The 20,532-nt window shown below is 40.8% G+C and overlaps 1 long non-coding RNA gene across 1 annotated transcript; it reads left to right on the top strand.

The window, feature by feature from the left end:
* Positions 1-789: 789 nt before the first annotated feature.
* Positions 790-14,954, top strand: LOC116978799. The gene is made up of 3 exons (XR_004413558.1): positions 790-800; positions 5,860-5,862; positions 14,909-14,954. It is a non-coding gene; the product is annotated as an uncharacterized LOC116978799 (long non-coding RNA).
* The last annotated feature ends 5,578 nt before the right edge of the window (positions 14,955-20,532 follow it).

Genomic DNA, 20,532 nt, shown 5'->3' with positions numbered 1-20,532 from the left:
TAAAGTCCGATCAAAATTAGTCCGGCGGTCTCCAATGAGGTAGATAGTAGCTCAACTAGTTTTCTAGTTGTTGGTAGGATGGTTCAGTTGCCTGAGAACAGCTGGGAAGAAACAGTCCCTGAATCTAAAGGTGTGCATTTTTACACTTTTATATCTTTTGCCCAATGGGAGAGGGGAAAAGAAAGAGTGGCTGATGTATAACTTGTCCTTGATTAAGCTGGTAGCCTTGCCGCAGCAGCATGTGTAAATGGAGTAAATGGAAGAGAGACACAAAAAGCTGGAGTAACTCAACGCTCGTATCTCCTTAAATAAAGGAAGAAGGTAAACTTCAGACTCCATAAGGAGTCTGGAGTTAATATTGAGGATTCCAAGGCTTTGCTCTCCTCTCTATATAACACTGTACCATGCCCTCTGATGGGTTTGGGTTTAAAAGTGGGATAGAAGATGTCCAGGAACTGTGATGGAATAAAGTGGCACACTGTGACATCTGGTGCTGGTACATATTATCTACAGTATTATCATGTGTATGAAACCTTACGTGGCTAATGCACTTGGCTAATTTGAGGGACAGCTCTTCCAATTTGTCCCAAATATTTATGAGGAGATTTTGGAAAGATCAATTAGGGTTGACTTTTCCATGACTGAATTATGTATCAAGGTTGATATCAAGTGATCATTTCTGTTTTATCCTCTGCCTGTGAATCAACTGTTAGGCTTGTCAGAGCATATCAGAGGATGGCTAAGTGTCAACCACATAGCTGTGGTTGAAGAATTACAGACAGGCCAGACTTAGTAAGTAAGTAAGTAGATTTCCTCGCATAAATGACATGAGAGAATGAAATACTTTTTTTCTGCTGATCTGTTATTTCCATTGTCATGATTCCTCTTGCCAACTTCAAAAAGAAATTCCAGGTTATTTCACGGAAGTTAAAATTCACTGCTGTCACGCTCGTGAAAGATAAAAGATTCAGTGACAAGATAACATCGAGGGGCACGAAACCAGCTCTCACCTTGACTGCCGTACATCATGGAGGAATAGATTACAAAACTGTTGCAGAATTTCCTCCCTCACTTGGCGGTGCCAAATGGTTACGCATCCTCCCCAGTTGTAGTACTTTTCGATTGGTTTTTGTAACCATCATTTCACAAATTAAGGGAAAAGGATAGATTTGATTTTTGTCCCTCGTAAGTTACCTCTCACATGTCTGATATCTGGCAACTCAGTCAATATTAATGAAAGACGTGCAGCTCTGGAGAGGGAATCTGAATTTCGGGTGCTTTCCTGGTTTTGATTGGGTTAGCTTTGTTTTTAAACATTCTTTGGGGTTTTTTCATGCCACTTGGAGATGCCAGGAGACTTCCCATAAAGATTAAATGAAGGGAATGCCAGGCCGATCTGATTCTATATTGAAAGAGACCAAAATGTAGGGGGCGCTCCTCTGTGTGCAGCCATGTCAGCAGCGCGTCAGTTTTTTCAACTTTTTTTTATTTTTTAGTATGTTTTAATGTTTTTTTGTGTGTTTTGTGTGGGGGTTGGTGTGGGGGGGTGAGGGGGAAACCGCTTTGGTCGCCTCCTCCATGGAGAGGCGACTTTTTCCAGGTCGCCTCCCCCGTGGCATAACATCAAGGATCGGCGCGGCCTTTCCCGGAGACGTGCCCGGGGCTTCAGCGGCGGGCGCAGCGTGGACTCTCGATGTGGAGCGGGTGAGCCCTCGCTTGGGCTCGCTGGAGGGGAGCGCTCCGTTTCGCTGGCCCGGGGCAGCCGGCAGCCTGAAGTCGCAGCCTGAAGCCGCGGTCTGCAGAGCTCCAGCTGGTGCAGCGTCTACATCCCTCGTGGGTGACCCGGGGGAATAAGAAGCCACCACTGCCGGCCCACGGCCAACTTCTACCGTGGGGCCGGCATGGACTTACCATCACCCCTGGAGGGGAACTTCGACCGCCGGCCCTGCAGTCTACGGTGCTTCTGGCTGCGGCGGGGACTTTAAATCTCGACCGCCGGCCTACGGCCTACAACAACTTAAAGCCGCGGTCTCCGGTGAGGAAGAGCCGATCCTGGACTGACTCTGGACTCTGGTCCTGTCCACGGGGGGGGGGGAAATGAAGGAGGACTGGCCAAATTTTGTGCCTTCCACCACAGTGATGAATGCTGTGGTGGATGTTTGTGTTACATTTTTATTGTGGTTGTGTGTTCTTTATTATTGTATCGCTGCAGACAACCCAAATTCCACCGACCCTGGTTGTGTGGCAAATAAATTCTATCTTATCTTAAATATGATTGACAAACCAATTTACCTTTATCAAGAATGAAACCAAGCCGGAAGCCACTGTTGATAATGAGCAACCAACTTACCAAATAAACCAATGTGCTTTATTTCAAAAGCTGAATCTGTCAGAATTTGTCCATATTCATACCCATATTGAATGTTAGGATCTCTCCTGGAATGCACCAGCAGATTCAGTGTAACGTGACCTTCAGTTTACACAGGAGATATTTTACATCACATAAACAACCTTAAGCAAAAGCTTCAATGAATGCATTGCATTTTGCATTGCCATTCACAATAATGAAAACATAAAACAAAATGTTTGAATTATTATGTATATGGAAAGAATATCCAATAAATCAAAATTGTTATCCACAAAATATGTTAACAACTGGAATAAATCCAGAATACGTAAGGGTTTAAAGCAATTGTGGTTTAAGATGATTTAATCTTTTGTGGCTCAGTAGTAAAACCAGACAGTAAAAGAATGAGCGATTTGCACCACTCAGCTTGAAGGAATATTATTTTGTTTGAAAGGTCAAGCCAACAGTAAACTTCATGAGTTCAATTTCTAAAGGTGCATTTATATTCATTTAAACTTCAAGTTTCATGAAGTTTAAGTCTTTTTCTATTAGGTTGAAATAGTTTGAAAAATAATTCTCTTTGATCCATGGCTTCACAGCAACTATGAAGATTTTGGTCAGATGAAGGTTCAATCCAGTTTGCAAATAATCTCCGAAGCTCCTGTAAATATAGCAATCCATGTATTCAGCCCAATCTGGGCAAGAGACTGTGCATCCACCCAATCTATTCCTCTCACGATTTTATACACTTCTATTGAATTACCCCTTACCCCCCTGCGCTCCAGGGAATAGAGTCCCAGTCTGCTCAACCTCTCCCTATCGCACAGACCCTCAAGTCCTGGCAATATCCTTGTAAATCTTTGCATCCTTCTGGCTCTCGATCCGCTACTCTGGGCAAGAGACTATGTGTGATTATTCAATCTATTCCTCGCATGATTTTGTACACCTGCAGAAGATCACCTCTCATCCTCCTGTGCTCCAAGGAATAGGGTCCTAGCTTGTCTTGTAGAAGTCTTTAAGAGGGAGTTAGATGTGGCCCTTGTGGCTAAGGGGATCAGAGGGTATGGAGAGAAGGCAGGTACGGGATACTGAGTTGGATGATCAGCCATGATCATATTGAATGGCGGTGCAGGCTCGAAGGGCCGAATGGCCTACTCCTGCACCTAATTTCTATGTTTCTATGTTTATGTGTAATATATGTTATAGTGGTTTGTCTGTGTCTATATGCCTGAGATGCTGCTGCAAGCAAGATTTTCATTGTCTCTGTACCTCACCTTACTAACGGATATGACATTTGTGCATGGATTTGATTTGATTGAAACAGTGGACTGATAGGTACCACAAAATTCCATGGACCATCTTGTTTCTCAGTTTTCAATGGCACGATAAGGATTAACGGGAAAATGTCAAAATAAAGGAGAATTGGGGAGATGCTCAATCTTTTTCTATAACAGCAAAAGCGATTTCCATTTATATTGTGCTTTTAAGGAAGCAAATCATTCTAAGGTGCTTCAGAGGAGTGTTTCCAAATAAAGAGCAAAATAAGCCACATATTAGGGCAAATAAACAAACACTCGGTTAGAGAGATGGGTTCCAACGTGATTTAAAGGAAAAAAAGAGATAAAGAAGTAATAAGGTTTGGAGGGAGTAATCCAGAACTTGGGGTCGTGTCAGATAATGGAAATCAAACCAATGATGGGGAGAATTACTATGGAAATTATCAAAAGGCCAAGAAATTTTAAGGAGTTATAGAGATGAAGGTGATTTCAACAGTGGGATATGGGCCAACGTCTTAGATGGGGCAGATAGACACCAAGATGCTGGAGTAACTCAATGGGTCAGGCAGCAGTCAGGGAGGGGGGGGGGGGGGGGGGGGAGAGAGGGGGGGAGGAGACTGGAGGTAGGAAAAGGCCAGAACAAATCGGGGCTGGCAAAAGGCGACCAAGGCAGGGTGGGACCCATAATGGCCTATTGTTGGCTGGGGAAGAAGTGATAACAAAGGGACACACCATGGGGCATCTTGGTTGGCATGGACGAGTTAGGCTGAAAGGCTGTTTCCTTGCTGCATGAGTCTATGACCCTAAGTGGCAGAGGGCTGTACTGTACACTGTGGCAAGGGACTTGAATACAATGGTATTGTGTCCAGCATTTTTAGGTTTTGTATTGAAAACAAGGAGTGAATTTCCAAATTGAGGCATTTTAATATACAAATGCACATGCAGGCAATATCATCATCGTCATCATAGTTGAAAACATCAACGGGTACGGTGCCTTACAATGCTATGTACGATGGTGATCACACCTTTTACTGAAGTGTGGATGGCCGTTGCCTCGCTAGGAGCTCATCTGCCCTTTGACAGGTCTTGATTTTGCTCCTGTCCACAGCCCCCTCCTCACCTGACAAACCAGGTGGGCAAGACGGTTTAGTCGCCGACTATCCAACCATGGAGCAGGTAGCATGGGATTACATGCTACCTGTGGCTGCAGGGAATAGAGAAACATAAAATACTAATAAACAGGGGAAATGAATTTAGCATCAAATTGAATTTCTGTATTTAAAGACCCCCCCCACTCCCAAATGCTGGCATTTTTCTCTTCCAGCTTATACCACCCTATAGCAACTAGTCCATTCTAATATTCATCCTTTCTATGAATTCAAACATGTTCCACCCTTCCAATTCTACATTCCTAGGTCTTAGACAGAAATCAAAGAAAGGTTTGTTCATTTGGCATCCTCTCGCATTTGTTAGAATGCCCACTAAGACCAGAGTCCACCACAAAGCAGCAAAGATCACTGGTTTGCACTCAGAAAGTATCTACAAACTAGATCATCTATTTTTTGTGAAGATAAGTATTGCACAAATCAAATGCCGCTACATTTGATGATTCTAATGCCAAATTATTATTCAAAATTGTCAAACTTATTGTCCATTATTATCCATTATTGTCAGACTTTTATCCATTGATTGCATGAGAGACAGAAAAAGCAACTTTGCATTTTTTCTTTTGGTTTTCCTCACTGGAATAATTTCCAATAGTCACCGAAAACTACGTGGAATAGGGAAATACGCTTGTGTCATTGCTGCAAATGACAAAGTGAGAAATGTGGTCTTTGAATAAGTCGCAATGCTCAACTTGGGTTTTCTTAAGTGTAAGGAGTTAGTAGCAAGTTTTTTTTTTCCTCTATCAGATACTGATTCTGATAGATTACGGCACACTGACATGTATGAGGTTTACATGATTTCCAATTCGCAAACGCTGAAAGGAGCAAACGCCATTATGTAATGATGTTTGCCTATCCTGTCATCATTGCATCGTGACTCAGGTCTGAATTTTGAGGTGGATTCCACTTTAAACTCTGGAGGTGTCATTTTCCCCCCTTTCGCCCTACATCTGACTTTCCACCTGATTGGTTGACTTCCTGTGAGACTTTGAAGAATATAAAAGGCCCATCATGTCAGGACAAATTATAATCAGTCCATTCTTCATCTGTAATAAACAGTTGATATAAGAACGTAAAGAGGAAGGAAAAATGATGCGATTGTGCCTGATTTTCCTCAGTTGTGTACTCGGTACTTTTGCTAACAATCAAATAGATGAAATTATTAACGCTTTGAAGGCTATGAAACAACACTCACATCCGGTAAGATTCTTTAGCCTATTTCATCGTAACATAAAAATACCTATATATGTATATGGTTAAAATGCCTGTAGAAATGATGTGCATAAATAAAACTAATCCTACTTTTCTCTTACCAAAGGAGGGAGACGAATTCTTTAAAGTACACTGTTCATCAAGTGTGAGTATTGATTTTCTTGTGTTGTTTTGTATTGTTTACAGTAACTGAATTTACATGGCAGAAATCTATATTCAAGGTAAATACAATCCAGTTTGGGAAAGTGGGAAGCAAAGTGACAATTGTGTGAGATTTTTCAGTTTACCTTGAAAAATCGACACATTTCACAACTTTCATTATTATTGACACTTGCAGTTCAGTGGCACAAGCTGCTTAGAGACAGTATTATTTTTGAGCTGTGGTTGACTATAAATATACATTTTCACACTTTAGTCAGAAATGGACAGAAAAATGCAACTGTAGAGACAAGTCTATAAACTCTAACATGCAAAAGTCCCAGTCCCAGGACACGGTAGAGTTGCTGCCTTACAGATCCAGTGACCCGCGTTCGATTTTGACTACGGATACTGTCTGTATGGAGTTTGTACGTTCTCCCTGTGACAGATAGGTTTTTTTCAGGTGCTCTGCTTTCCTCTCACATTCCAAAGGCGAGCAGTTTTGTAGACTCTCTAAACTTAACTAAACCAAGACACTAGATCAAGTGTTACACAGTGTGATACTGTGATATTGCGTGAGGCTGGAACTAATCTCAAAAGCAGTAAATCGACTACAAAATATTATGAGTTTTTTTTCATATACAATGAAACACGAAAAAAAAACCAAGTCACAAACACTAAGACACAGACAAATCCTCACCTGAAAAGTAGGCTAATCAGAATGATATATCATAACAGGTTAACAAACCAAATGCATTTTTTTAAATTACTCACACTTCAGCTACATCCTGTCTGAGTATTCTCATTTGAATACTGGTTACAATTTCATGTAGACTCACGCATTGCAAGATGAATAACTAGTAAGATTGCTGGGACCTTTGGTTAGCCAGAGCAATGAAATGGATACTTGGCAATTTAAAAACTGCAACTTACTGCAGAAACTTTTGGAGGATAGAATGTAGACACAAAATGTTGGAGTAACTCAGCAGGTCAGGCAACATCTCTGGAAAAAAGGAATAGGTGTCGAGACTTATTCAGGTAGGATGTAATGAGTGTCCTATGAAAACTGATTTTTGAAAAGTGGTGGAGACTTATTCAGTTCCTTTAGATATTAATGTGATTCACGGAACATATTGCGGTTCCACATGTTACTGAAGCTTTGGCTTGACGTCATTAGCGAATAAGTTTGCCGAAGGTAACTGCTATTGGACATGTATTTGTTTATGCAGTTCTGGAAACTGTAAAGGCGGTGAGGCTGAATAATTTGTAGACTGCCGCCCTTTCCGAGCTTGAATCTGACGGCCTGCACAGCAGTCAACTTGAGCAGAATTAGAACTCGTGTGAGTCCTACAGACTCCTAGATGATCTACAGAGAAAGGTGATGCAACTTGAAGGCAGGTAGCTACAGTGGATGCGAATGCGGAGAGTTAGTGAACACAATTGAGGTTACATGAGATTGTGTAGCCCCCAGCACTGACAGTGCACAGCTTCATTCCCTCCCCAGGAAAGCACCTCATGATCCATGTAGGCTAACAGCAAATGTTAAGGTGTGATGGAGGTGGGGGTGGGAAATGTTATAGTAACATTCATATAAAACATACTGACAGTCTTGAAGGCTCAACTGAAGGAATGTTCCAGTGACCGATTCTTGTTTATGCTAAGTTATGGGTTATGGAGATCTCTGCAGTGGCTCTTAAAGATAACATTAGGAAAGTAAAATCAAAAATGATTTGAAAGTTGATAATTGCACACTGCAAATCTGTTTAGTACTCCATTTTTTGACTTTATTAATTTAATCGTAACAGATAAATAAGGCATTATTGCACAAAGATTGAAAATCTGCTGGTTTGTCGTGGTTTTTAAGATATTCCATGTAAAATCACATTGCTAAATATAAAATTTCCTTTTAAATTTTAGGTCAAATATGTTTTTACTAATCTTGACATATATACCAAATCACTAAACAGCGTGAATAATTACTGCATGGAGGTAAGTTTTCCAAATAATCATATTTTCTAACTCTAAGAAATGGCCGAGTGACAGTTCAATTGGGAATTAGCTGTTCTTGAACCTGGAGGCAACAGTTCTCAGGCTCCTGTGCCTTCTTATCAATGGTAGCAGCGAGAAGAGAGTGTAGGCAGGGTTCTTCTTCTTGCATATGGCGTGCACAGCCTAAGGTTGTAGATCAAGGGTAGACATCCAGGACAGGACAGCACCAGTTACTGGGTGGATGGCTTTGATGCCACCAGGGAAAAGCCTCAGTGAGCAGCCATTCATGATGTGTGGGATGGTCTGGTCTGGATGTCCACAGTCACAAGCAGGGCTGTCTGTCATCCCCCACCTTGTGCAGGTGATGCGCTGTTCTTGCATGGAGGGTGCAGATTCTATTCAGGGTTAGCCATTGCTTGCGATGGAGGTCAAAACCCAGTGGTTTCACTGTGGAGCCTGTGATGATCTCTCCGTTCATCACAGACTCCACAATGAAACCATCGGGTTTTGACATCCATCACGAGCAATGGCTAACCCTGAACGGAATCTGCACCGTCAGAATCCGTAGTCAGGGTGGTGTGTGTCTTTGATGACTTGAGCTGCCTTCTTGCAGTGCGTCCTGTAGATGGTGAGGTCAGTATCAGTGATGTACCAGGCGATGTCCACCACTTTCTGCACTTTCCTTTGTTTTTTAACCTGGTGGGATGCAACCAGCCAGTTTGCTCTCCACCTGATTTAAAACTTCTTGGTATAAGAAAACTTAATGGTAAGGGAGGTTATCTTTGTGTTGGAGAGTTTATCGAAACACAGTGTTACTACAAAAGATATAGTCTATGTTGAAAATCTGTTTTTCTCTTGGTGATTTTATCTGTAGCTGATTATCATTTTAACGTCAGATTTCACCTCCAGACTCATCACTCAATAATTATTTTCTTGAAACTCTATAATGGTGACTGAGAGAAATTATCTTTAACAGTATCTAAGAGGCCCCTGTTTCTTTGCCAGACTTTCTGCAGAACTTCCTCTTGATGTTTCAAGTATTTGTCTTTTGTTACCCTCTCCTTTTTGCTTCTACTGAGTTGCATGGGTACTTTTATTTCTCCTTTCTGTAGGACCAACTAATTTTTTTCCCCTTGGAAACTAATTGAATGCTCATTACTTCCAGCATTCTAATTTGCTTTTCGTATCCCGAAGTTACAGTTTATTTTGCTTTTGATCTGTGCATAGTTAGCAACAGGCATGCCATAGCTCTTTCGCCACCAGAGCTATTACACCTGATAAGAAAAATGGATGATTATTTAGCAGATTATTTTATCGTCTTCAAGATGATATAGCTCAAAGTTAACGCAGCATTTGGAGGCAATGTCCTATGTTCAGTTAGGCTGTGTAATTGTAAAGAGTAATAAGTCCCAGAATAATCTTACAGAATGGATGAAGAGAAAAACGGGGATCAGTAAAGATGCAGTTGGATATATGGGATGTTGGTCTACTGGTGTAGATGATTGGGCATTAAAACATTCCTCTGGCTATTTTCAAACACTGTCTAAATGCAAGTTGTCACCTGTTGTGATATTATATACGGCAAAGGTAGCAACGAGTAAGTTATCTCCCATGCAGAACAGGAGATCATTTACTCATCGTTACCAGCCATAATGTACATAGTGATGGGAAAAGACTGATCAGCAGGGCAGTAATATAGGTGAGTTTTATTGATTTCTACTTTAGGAAAATTGTGAAGCAAAGGAAATGGCACCTTCATTGCAAGTGTGGTAGCTGGTTCACCGTTCATAGATGGCAAATTTGCTGAGAAAACAAAACAGGTGCCTGGGCTTGCAGCCTTGAGTTATAGAGAGAGGTTGGATAGGCTGGGCTTTTTTTCTTTGGAATGTAGGAGGCTGAGAGATGAAGTTATTGAGGTGTAAAAGATCATAAGATAAATCAGAAATTGGTGGTGCAAAGGGACTTGGGAGTGCTGGTGCAGGATTCCGAAAAAGTTAATTTGCAAGTCGAATCGGTGGTATGGATGGCGAATGCAGAGCTTGCATTTATTTCGAGAGGTCTAGAATTAAAAAAACAGGGATGTAACGCTGTGGCTTTATAAGGCAGTGGTCAGACCGCATTTTGAGTATTATGAGCAGTTTTGGGCTGCATATCTGAGGAAGGATGTGCTGGCATGGGAGAGGGTCCAGGGGAGGTTTACTAGAATGATCACAGGAATGATTGGGTTAACATATAATGAGTATTTGAAGGCATTGGGCTTTTACTCTTTGGAGTTTAAAAGGATGATTGAAACTTACCGAATAGTGAAGGGCCTGGATAGAGTGGATGTGGAGAGGATGTTTCTATTAATGGGAGAGATTAGGACCTGAGGCTATAGCCTCAAAATAAAAGGATATACCTTTAGTAAAGAGATGAGGAGCGTGGTGGAATTCATTGCCATTGCTGGCTGTGGAGGCCATCAATGGATATATTTAAGGCGGAGATTGACAGATTCTTGAAAAGGAAGGGTGTTCAGGATTATGGAGCGAAGGCAGGATAATAGGCTTGAGAAAGAAAGATAGATTAACCATGATTGAACGGCGAAGTGGACTTGATGGGCTGAATGGCCAAATTCTGCTCCTAGACCGTATGAATTTATTAACCTTTGAGGGACATGGATACATTGAACGCTCATAGTATTTTTTCCAAGGCAGAGGATTCTAAAACTAAAGGGCATGGGCTTAAAATGTGTGGGAAATTCAGGGGCAACTTTTTCACTCAGAATGTAGTCCATATCTGGAATGAGCTACCAGAAGAAGCTGCAGAAGCAGACTTTTTGACTTTGTGTGACTTTTAATATACAATTGGATAGATACATGGATAGGAAGTGTTTAGAGGACTATGGACCAAATGCAGACAAAAGAGACTAGCTCAATATGCCAAATTAGTTGGCATGGACAAGGTAGGCTGAAAGGACTGCTTTCATGCTGTACAGCTCTATGTTTCTATGTTGATTTCCTTCCTTAATTTCAACTTAATGGGCAAGATGAAGTTAAACATGAATGACATAAATAAAATTGCTGTTGCTATGGTAGCAAATAGGCCATAAAATGTTAGGTAGACAAAAATGCTGGAAGAACTCAGCGGGTGAGGCAGCATCAATGGAGAGAAAGAATAGGCGACGTTTCGGGTCGAGACCCTTCTTCAGACTGATGTCGAGGGGGGGGCGGGAAAAAGAAAGGAAGAGACGGAGACAGTAGGCTTGTGGGAGTGCTGGGAAGGGGGAGGGGAAGGAAGGAGAAAACAAGAACTATCTGAAATTAGAGAAGTCAATGTTCATACCGCTGGAGTGCAAACTACCCAAGCAAAATATGAGGTGCATAGAATGTTTAAGAAGGAACTGCAGATGCTGGAAAATCGAAGGTAGACAAAAATGCTGGAGAAACTCAGCGGGTGAGGCAGCATCTATGGAGCAAAGGAAATAGGCAACGTTTCGGATCTAAACCCTTCTTCAGACGCTTGCATGTTTGTAAAGTTATTCGTCTCTGTCCTTTATTTAGAGTGAAAATTGCACCACTTACTTTAAAAAGGATCTTGAGGTGGCCCGTACCAATCTTGTCAATTTGTCAAAACATGCCAAGAAATGCTGGGTAAGTTTTCTTTTCCTTTGAAATCCACCAAAAGAACAATTGATTAATATTAATGTATGTTAAAAATCATGGGTCTTTGGGTTTGAATGAAATGTATTCTTTTTTTTTCCCTAGCCTCAGCCTGGTAAGGACTGCAAAAAGAAAAACCGAAGGGGACGAAAGATGCACGCATTCTTAATGGCTTTCATAGATTTTTTGGAAGTATTGAAGCAAAGAATATGCTAAAATAGATTCACGGTGATGGATTTAGCAACGGATCTTCTCATCTGGCAAAATTTTCATTGGAAGCTCATTGACTGTTCAGAAAGGGAAAGTGTCAGAAACATCACAAATTAAGAATATGTCCGTTTGCTTTACTCAATTTATTATTTTGTTCCCTCTTGAAAGTGCTGATTCACAAGAAGATGCAGTCGCATTGGTGCATTTGGTGAGGATTTACCAATTAACTCTTTGTCCTTTGAACATAGCCCACAGTATTTGAGGTTGGTGGGAACTTAGTTCTGAACTTAATGCAATGAAGGAGTGCTGGATATTGTGAAGTGAGTCATTATTACCATTATCTAATAATATACAAAGGCTTATTAATCCATATAACTAACGTACTTAAAAAGTCATGACAAAAGGGGTAATTTTTCATTTATTAGATAGACGTGTTAAATATTGGGTACTACATCAGAAATTTAGCCCAGGACAGTGGAATTCCTAATGCTTTATAAATGATCCACACAGCCTGCAAGTACAGGTGCTTTACCTTCATGAAAAATATGTGTTTATATGTGGTTTCTAAAACTTCAATACCCAATGAGTACAGCAAAGATAACCACAATTTATTTTACTTTTATACTTTTCTTGTAAGAAAACATTCCAAATCGCTGATAGTTGACCTACTCATCCCTGGGATGTTTCTTCTGCCATTTCTAACAGGAGAATTTGTAAGTGCATGTAGTATTGCCCTTACCTGTTTTCAGCACATGACTCCATTGTAATGGTTCTGACTAGCATTTCACTCACCCGCACCAAAATAGATGATTTTCCTCTCTGTTTCTGCTTCCTTATAATAAACCAATAAAAATACCAATACCAATACTATTTTTCCTTATAAATACCTAATGCAAGCCCTGTAGTTTATGCCGTCCACTGTTAAAAGTCAACTTACATTGCAGACCTTCAGGCCAACTCACTCTCCCCTTGACTGCAAAATAGTGAAACCCATTTCTTGGGCTTTTAATAGTTAAGTTTGGTGTTAATGAGTTAGCATCTCCTAATTTACTTTTCCTACTTCCACGCTGTAGACAATGTTCCTCGTTACGTTTGTGACAAGCCTTTATATTCAGTTTACAATTTAAATGGTTAGTAGAAATGCTAAATTTCAAAAATTATGTTTGGATTATTTCCATACAATATATGTGTATAGCAACAATATTATATTATGACATGATGTATTTAAAAATATTTAATTGTTCTTATTTAATTATGCACTTATTGCATATTGGAAATCTCAATCTTAACAGTAAATGGTATTTATCTATTTACCTTTTATATGCAGCATAAATTAAAAATATGAAATAAATTAAAATACATTTTGTATGAATGTATACAAAATTAAAACATACATATCATTTTGATATATTTTGATATATTTATGGTATTTATAATATTTTAAAACAAAGCATTTTAATAAACTCATTTTCCAAATAAATGATTCTCATTTGTTTGTTTTTCTCAATTTATTTCATAATTCAACTACCACAAAGTAACTATTTAAAAGCTGAGTTAGCAGGGCAATAATCTTCCATCACACCATTGTTTTTCAATTTCTCAAAGCAAATTGTTTCAAATCCTGATTGTCACCTACATTTCCATTCTCATGACATCCTCTCTAAAACAGAAATCAAATATCTTTGAAGGTAAACACAAAATGCTGGAATAACTCAACGGGACGGGCAGCATCTCTGGAGAGAAGAAATCAAAGATCTTTGATTTACTTTCTTATCAACACACATCAGCTATCTTAAAGTCATAAGGTAATAAGGAATAGGAGTAGAATTAGGTCATTTGGCCCATCAAGTCTACTCCGCCATTCAATCATGGCTGATCTATCTCTCCCTCCTAACCCCATTCTCCTGCCTTTTTCCCCATAACCTCTGACTGGTACTAATCAAGAATCTAACTAAGAGATAGACTTAAAAATATCCACTAACGGCCTCCACGGTCTTCTGTGGCAAAGAATTCCACAGATTCACCACCTTCTGACTAAATAACATTCTCCTCATCTCCTTCCAAAAAGAACATCCTTTACTTAGGGCAGCCTGGTGGCGCAGCGGTAGAGTTGATGTCTTACAACGCCTGCAGCGCCGGAGACCCGGGTTTGATCCTGACTATGGGTGCTGTCTGTATGGAGTTTGTAGGTTCTCCCTGTGACCAGCGTGGGCTTTCGCCGAGATCCTCAGTTTCCTCCCAAGCTCCAAAGACGTACAGGTATGTAGGTAAATTGTCCCTAGTGTGTGGAGGATAGTGTTTTTAATATGCAGGGAGCACTGGTCGGCGCGGGCTCGGTGGGCTGAAGGACCTGTTTCCGTGCTGTATCTCTAAACTTTAATTCTGAGGCTATGACCTCTAATTCTAAACTCTCCCACTATTGGAAACATCCTCTCCACATTCACTCTATCGAAGCCTTTCACTATTCTGTATGTTTCAAACCTTTGGCCTCTAACAGGAAAGTTACCTTTTATGTAATATCTTCTCCTCTTCCTTTGCGTGGGAATGGGCTTGTTCTCTGCTGCCATTTGTAAATTAACCCTTTACCAGCTATTTCCAACCAGCATGAATGGGCGGAATGGATGGTAATCCTATTGCCACAAGCTGCTTTCAGGCTTTGTCATTCTAACTTCTCCCAAACATTCAGTCGATGATGGTAGACTTTCCTATCCTCTGAAGCATCAACCACCTCTTTCCAATTGAGTGTGGAAATTCTCAGGTGATTATGTTGCATTCCAATTCCGTACACCTTTGGTGCACCATGTAGCTCTCAATGTGAAGTAATATCTTCTCTGGATGAAAGCAGCATTAGCGAAAGAGATTTTACATTAATTGTGAGATGACAGTCTTTCTAACGAGTAAAGGCATTACTGCATACTACTGAAGATGGAGACAAAACGCTTGAGTAACCAAGTGGGCCAGGCAGCATCTCTGAAGAAAGTGGAAAGGTGACATTTTGTTGGGATGCAGTGTAAATTCGCAACATTTGCCCTGTATGCCAAGCTCAGACGGGTGACAAACGGGAAAGACAATACCAATTGACTGCAACAAGCCAGACTAGCAGAATGGGCTGATGAGTGGCAGGTGAAACCTCATACACAAATTGAAATATAATATATGTTCGCGGAAGGGGTGGGAAGAGTCAATATAGACCTATTGCTGCTACTCTAGAGTGTGTGGGGATAGGGGTGTGCTAAGTTATTTGTAAGTAGAAGGGACAATCAGATAATAATAATTAGCAAATATATGAGATATTGGACTTAATAGTCTTAATATTGGACCTAATGAGAGGCATTGAATACAAAGGTATGTGAGTCATGCTGAACCTGTATATGTTTTGTTTTTTTGAACAATAAATGGAATATTTCATCCAGTTCCAACCACCACACTTTAAGAAGGATAAGGATATCATTGTGTAGGAAGCAACTGAAGATGTTGGTTTAAACTGGGATAGACACAAATAGCAGGTCAGGCAGCATCTCTGGAAAGAAGGAATGGGTGACCTTTCGGGTGGTTAATGATAAGGGAAACGAGAGATTATAGATGTAGATCTGGAGGAGATCCACTAGGATCTAGTGGATCCTCACTGACCAGAAATGGTCTAGTGGTGAGAAGTTTTTCCTGGGATTAGGTTGGTGAGAGTGAGGCAACTCTTCTTGGCACAAGGGAGGTTGAGAGGAGAGTCATTGAAGGTAAATTGTACCATGGTACAGTCGCACAGCGGTAGAGTTGCTGCCTTCCAGCCCCTGAGACCCGGGTTCGATCCTGACCATGGGTGCTGTCTGTATTGAGTTTGTACGTTCTCCATGTGATCGCGTGGATTTCCTCCGGGTGCTCCAGTTTTCACCCACATTCCAAAGGCGAGCAAGTTTGTCGGTTAAGTAGCTTCTGTAAATTGTCCGCAGTGTCTAAGATAGAACTAGTGTACGGGTGATCATTGGTCAGCATGGACTCAGTATGTTGTGGGCAGCACAATGGCATAGCAGTAAAGCTGCTGCGTTTCCTCCCGCACTCAATGGACATGCAAGTTTGTAGGTTAATTGTCTTCAGTAACAATGTAAATTGTACTTGGTGTGTAGGATAGTGTTAGTGGATGGGGCGATTACTGGTCGGCGCGGACTCAGTGGGACAAAGGGCCTGTTTCCACGCTGTATCTCTAAAGCCTAATGTCTAAAGTAAACTAGATGATGAAAGTCGTAAGAAAAGGCAGACAAAACAAAACTGTTCCCATTAGACAAGATTTAGGACCAAAAATCCCAGATTTGGGGCAAGAATTGCTGTGAAGATATGAGGAAGAGGTTTTTGATGCAGCAAATGATGGAGATCTTAAAAAGGCTGGTGGATGTTAAAATAATCAATGATTTTAAAAGGACTGTGACTTAAACAAAATAAATCTGCAAAATGGAACTGACAAGATTGTGAATCTGAGAGCAGCATAGATTCAATGGGCTGAATGGTTTCTTCCCGTTCCATAATGACTCTATTTATATATTGTTCATTTCTTTCATCACAGCCCTCCAATTATTTTCCCTCATGCTGCATTGCTTTTCTTTTAAAAGCACAAATGCATTTATTGTCTTTCTTTAAAATCCATGAGAGCCAGTTTATATCCAGTCCATGTGTATAAATGCTTGCCCTCCCATCTCCAATGTAGGCTGCAATCTTCCTGCATTGAAGACGAGTTGTTGTACATGAAGCTTGCATCAGGCCTTCTCACAGCGCAGAAGGTCAAGACCATGGCCAGAACGAGGGCGTGGCCATTGTTTTCCAGAATCTGGAGGAATCCATAATTGAGAACATTGAATGCAGTCCACCAGAATGGAAAAAGTGGAAGTGTCTGGCTCCCTAGATGTTGGAAAAGGAAGAGGTGACAGTACTGGGTTGCGAATCCTATATTTGTATGGGAGCCAGTTGGTATCACCCGATCAGAAGTATTCCGTTTGCTCTACTAATATTTTCCTCATTTTCTTTGCCATTAAAAACTTATTTTCTCTCTTTCTCTCTGTTCTGATGAAAGGTTTCAGAACTGAAAATTTAACGCTGTTTCTCTTTCCACACTTGCTGAAAAGTTCATGAGTTCATGTTCTAGGAGCAGAATAAGGCCATTTGTCCCATCAAATCTACTCTGCGATTCAACCATGGCTGATCTATTTTTCCCTCTCAACCCCATTCTCCTGTCTACTCCCCATAATCCCTGGCACCCTTACGAATCAAGAATCCACCAATCTCTGCTTTAAACATAACCATGTGTGGCAATGAATTCCATCTGTGGCACTTGTTGTTGGATTTTCTGAATGTCTACAGCATTCTTTCTTTTTATTTGTCAAATATATTTTTTTCTCTTTGAATATCTTTTAAAATATCTACTTTGTTCCAAGCTTCTCCAGTACAACCTTGTAGTTGAAATCTCTCATAGTTGAAAACAGTATCAAAGGGAGACACAGTGTAGAAGGATGGTATTTAACCTCAAAATCACAGCCCTGCATATTCTTTCCATCGTTATATCTATGCAGCTTCCTTTTGAATGTTTGAATCTGCTTCCATTACAGTCTTAGACAATGCATTCCAGACCCTAACCATAGCCCTAGTAAAGCGTTCTTCCACATGTTACCTGTGACCCATCTTATTATGAACCCTCTCTAGGATATCAATATCTCCTGTGAACCTCTGGTGACCATATGGAGACACAATGGCCACTTGTAGTCCAATCAATATTTTGTAATAGTTTGATAGAATCTCCTTCCTTTTAGACTGCTGCTTCTATTTATGTGGCCCACAATCTCACATATTTTACTAGCTGATCTCTCAACTTATTCTACCACTTTAACAAAGTCCAATTTGACCCAATTCCTCTAAAGTTAAATGGATTCAAATCCCTTTCAAGAAACTCAGACACTGTACTTTGATGGCTCAATGCATTTCTGAAAGAAATGCTGTTTGTTAAATGAGAATGTTGTTTTTCATTGTTTTTATATTTCATCTTTTTCCTTCTTTTTTCCTATCCATTACTTTCAGATTACCATTCAGTCAATAATAACCTGACACCTCACCAGCCTCCGCATCCAACACATTATCCTCCAACACTTCCATTACTTTCTAAGGGACCCCATCACTAAACACATCATCTCAACCCTTTTTTGCCTTCCACAGGAACCGCTTCCTCCGCAACTCCTTCCCATCCAAACCACCACCTCTCCAGTTACTTTTCCCTGCAACCATTGGAGGTGCAACACCTGTCCTTACATCTCCTCCCCTGACTCCATCCATCCAAGTCCTTTCAGGTCCTTTCACATGTATCTCCTCTAACCTCATCTGCTGCTCCTCCGGTATTCCCGATGTGGGCTCCTGTACATCGGCGAGACAAAACATAATTGCTGAACACTTATGCACAGTCTGCCTGGGCCTATGGGATCTCCCGGTTGCCAACCATTTCAACATCCCCTTCCCATACTGACTTTTATGTCCTGGGCCTCCTCCATTGCCAAAGTGAAGCCACATGCAAATTGGAGGAGGCGCACCTCATACTTTGTTTGAACAGCTTACAACATAGCAGTATAAACTCTTCTCAATTTAAGTAAATTTATCTCATACTCCCTCCCCTCCCCATCCCTCCTTGCCCCCTTCCTCCTCCCTAGTCGTTTTTACCAGCTCCGCAGTTCTCCACATTGTTTCTCTTGAGATCACACCTTCCCCAGCCAAATGTGGAGATACCAGGCAATGCCCTGCCTGAGATCATTTGTAGATGGCCCTGATTGGTCTTGGTCTTTTCTTGCCTCCAGCTGCTCAATGCCTACTTTCAATCTGAAGTATGGTCCTGACCCGAAACGTCACCCATCCTTTTACTCCAGAGATGCTGCCGGACCCACTAAGTAACTCCAGCACTTCGTGTCTACCTTTGGTATAAACTCGCATCTACAGATCTTTGTTTCTACAATCATAATGGAAGCTTCTCCTCAGTAATGCTCTGAAGATTTTCCTGAACCTGTTCCACTAACTAATACATTTTACATAAAACATTTCATGTAGCCTCAGTGGAGTCATTCCAAGTCTCCTTTATAATTTAATTTACCTGGAAATGGATTGTCATAATTTGGTTGTCCTTTAATTTCCCAGTTTCCAAATCATTTGTTTTATGCCGAGTCGCCCATAGTTGATTTCTGAATGCCTTCATTAATTGATATAAAGTAGCTGAACCATGCCAGCAAATGAGAGAAATTCTTGGGTTATGGAAGTTGTGCCATAATTTGTTCGGTCTCTGTGGACTTCTAATATCACAATCCACTATTCCCCAATCGCACAACCATTGACTCCATCTACACTTCATGCTGTACCAGGAAAGTAATGAGAATCAAGGACTTTTCCCACCCCAATTATTCCATCTTCTCCTTGCTCAGACGGAGTTTACAGAAACTTCAGTGTGAACCGCCAGACTCAAGGAAAGTTTCTTCCCATCTGTTATCAAACTCCTTAACAGATCTTCCATAAGCTAAGGTACAGTCCCAACTCTCCAACCTACCTCCTTGCAGACATTGGATTTTTTTATTTGGAACTGTTATGCTACAGTGCTGAGAACTATATTCTTCATTCTAGTATCTTTCTCTTCGCTCTTTTATACTTGTGTTTGATTTGATTGTGTTCATGAATAGTATTATCACGCAAACAAAGGCTTTTCACGTGACAATAATAAACCGCAACTTAAACCATTTTTAACATTAGATTCAACGTTGTTATCATAGACTTTGTAGCCCTCTACTGGATCCATATGGTACAACAAATCAAGGTCTGATTCTGCAAAGAAAGTTTTTAGAATCTGTTAACCATTTTCAGTTTTGTTCACTTGTAGAACCATTTTCTCACAGGTTTACAACAGTCTCATCTTGGTTAAGCTCACTGCTACAAACACCAACTCCTGATGCACTTCGTGATATGGCATAATGATTAACAAAAGCTGGGATTACTACCGATCCACTTATCAGCACGTGGAATTTTTGGAGCAGGTTGCTTTTGGGTTGTTGTTGCATTCTACATGTGTAGGAAGGAACTGCAGATGCTGGTTTATACTGTAGATAGACACAAAGAGCTGGGGTAACTCAGCGGGTCAGGCAGCATCTCTGGAGAAAAGGAATAAGTGACGTTTCGGGGCGAGACCCTTCTTCAGACTGAGGGCCAGGGGAGAGGGAAACAAGAGATATGAAATGGTACAAAGAACAAATTAATGAAAGTTATGCAAAAGGACAAATTAAAGCCAACAACGATGTCTAAGGAAAGGTGGAGCCCACAATGGTCCATTGTTGGTTGTGGAGAAGGTGATAACGAATGATGCAAGCAGTGAAAATGGAAGGATGACAGTGAAACTAGTACAACAACTAGGGTGGAGGGGGGACAGAGACAGAGGGGACACAAGGGTTACTTGAAAGTAGAGAGATCAATAATCATACCGCTGGGTTGTAAGCTGCCCAAGCGAAATGTGAGGTGCTGTTCCTCTAATTTGCGTTTTGCCACATTTTGACAGTAGA

Source organism: Amblyraja radiata, chromosome 11, assembly GCF_010909765.2.
Source record: "Amblyraja radiata isolate CabotCenter1 chromosome 11, sAmbRad1.1.pri, whole genome shotgun sequence".
Taxonomy (NCBI): domain Eukaryota; kingdom Metazoa; phylum Chordata; class Chondrichthyes; order Rajiformes; family Rajidae; genus Amblyraja; species Amblyraja radiata.
This window is presented reverse-complemented; position numbering and strand designations above follow the sequence as displayed.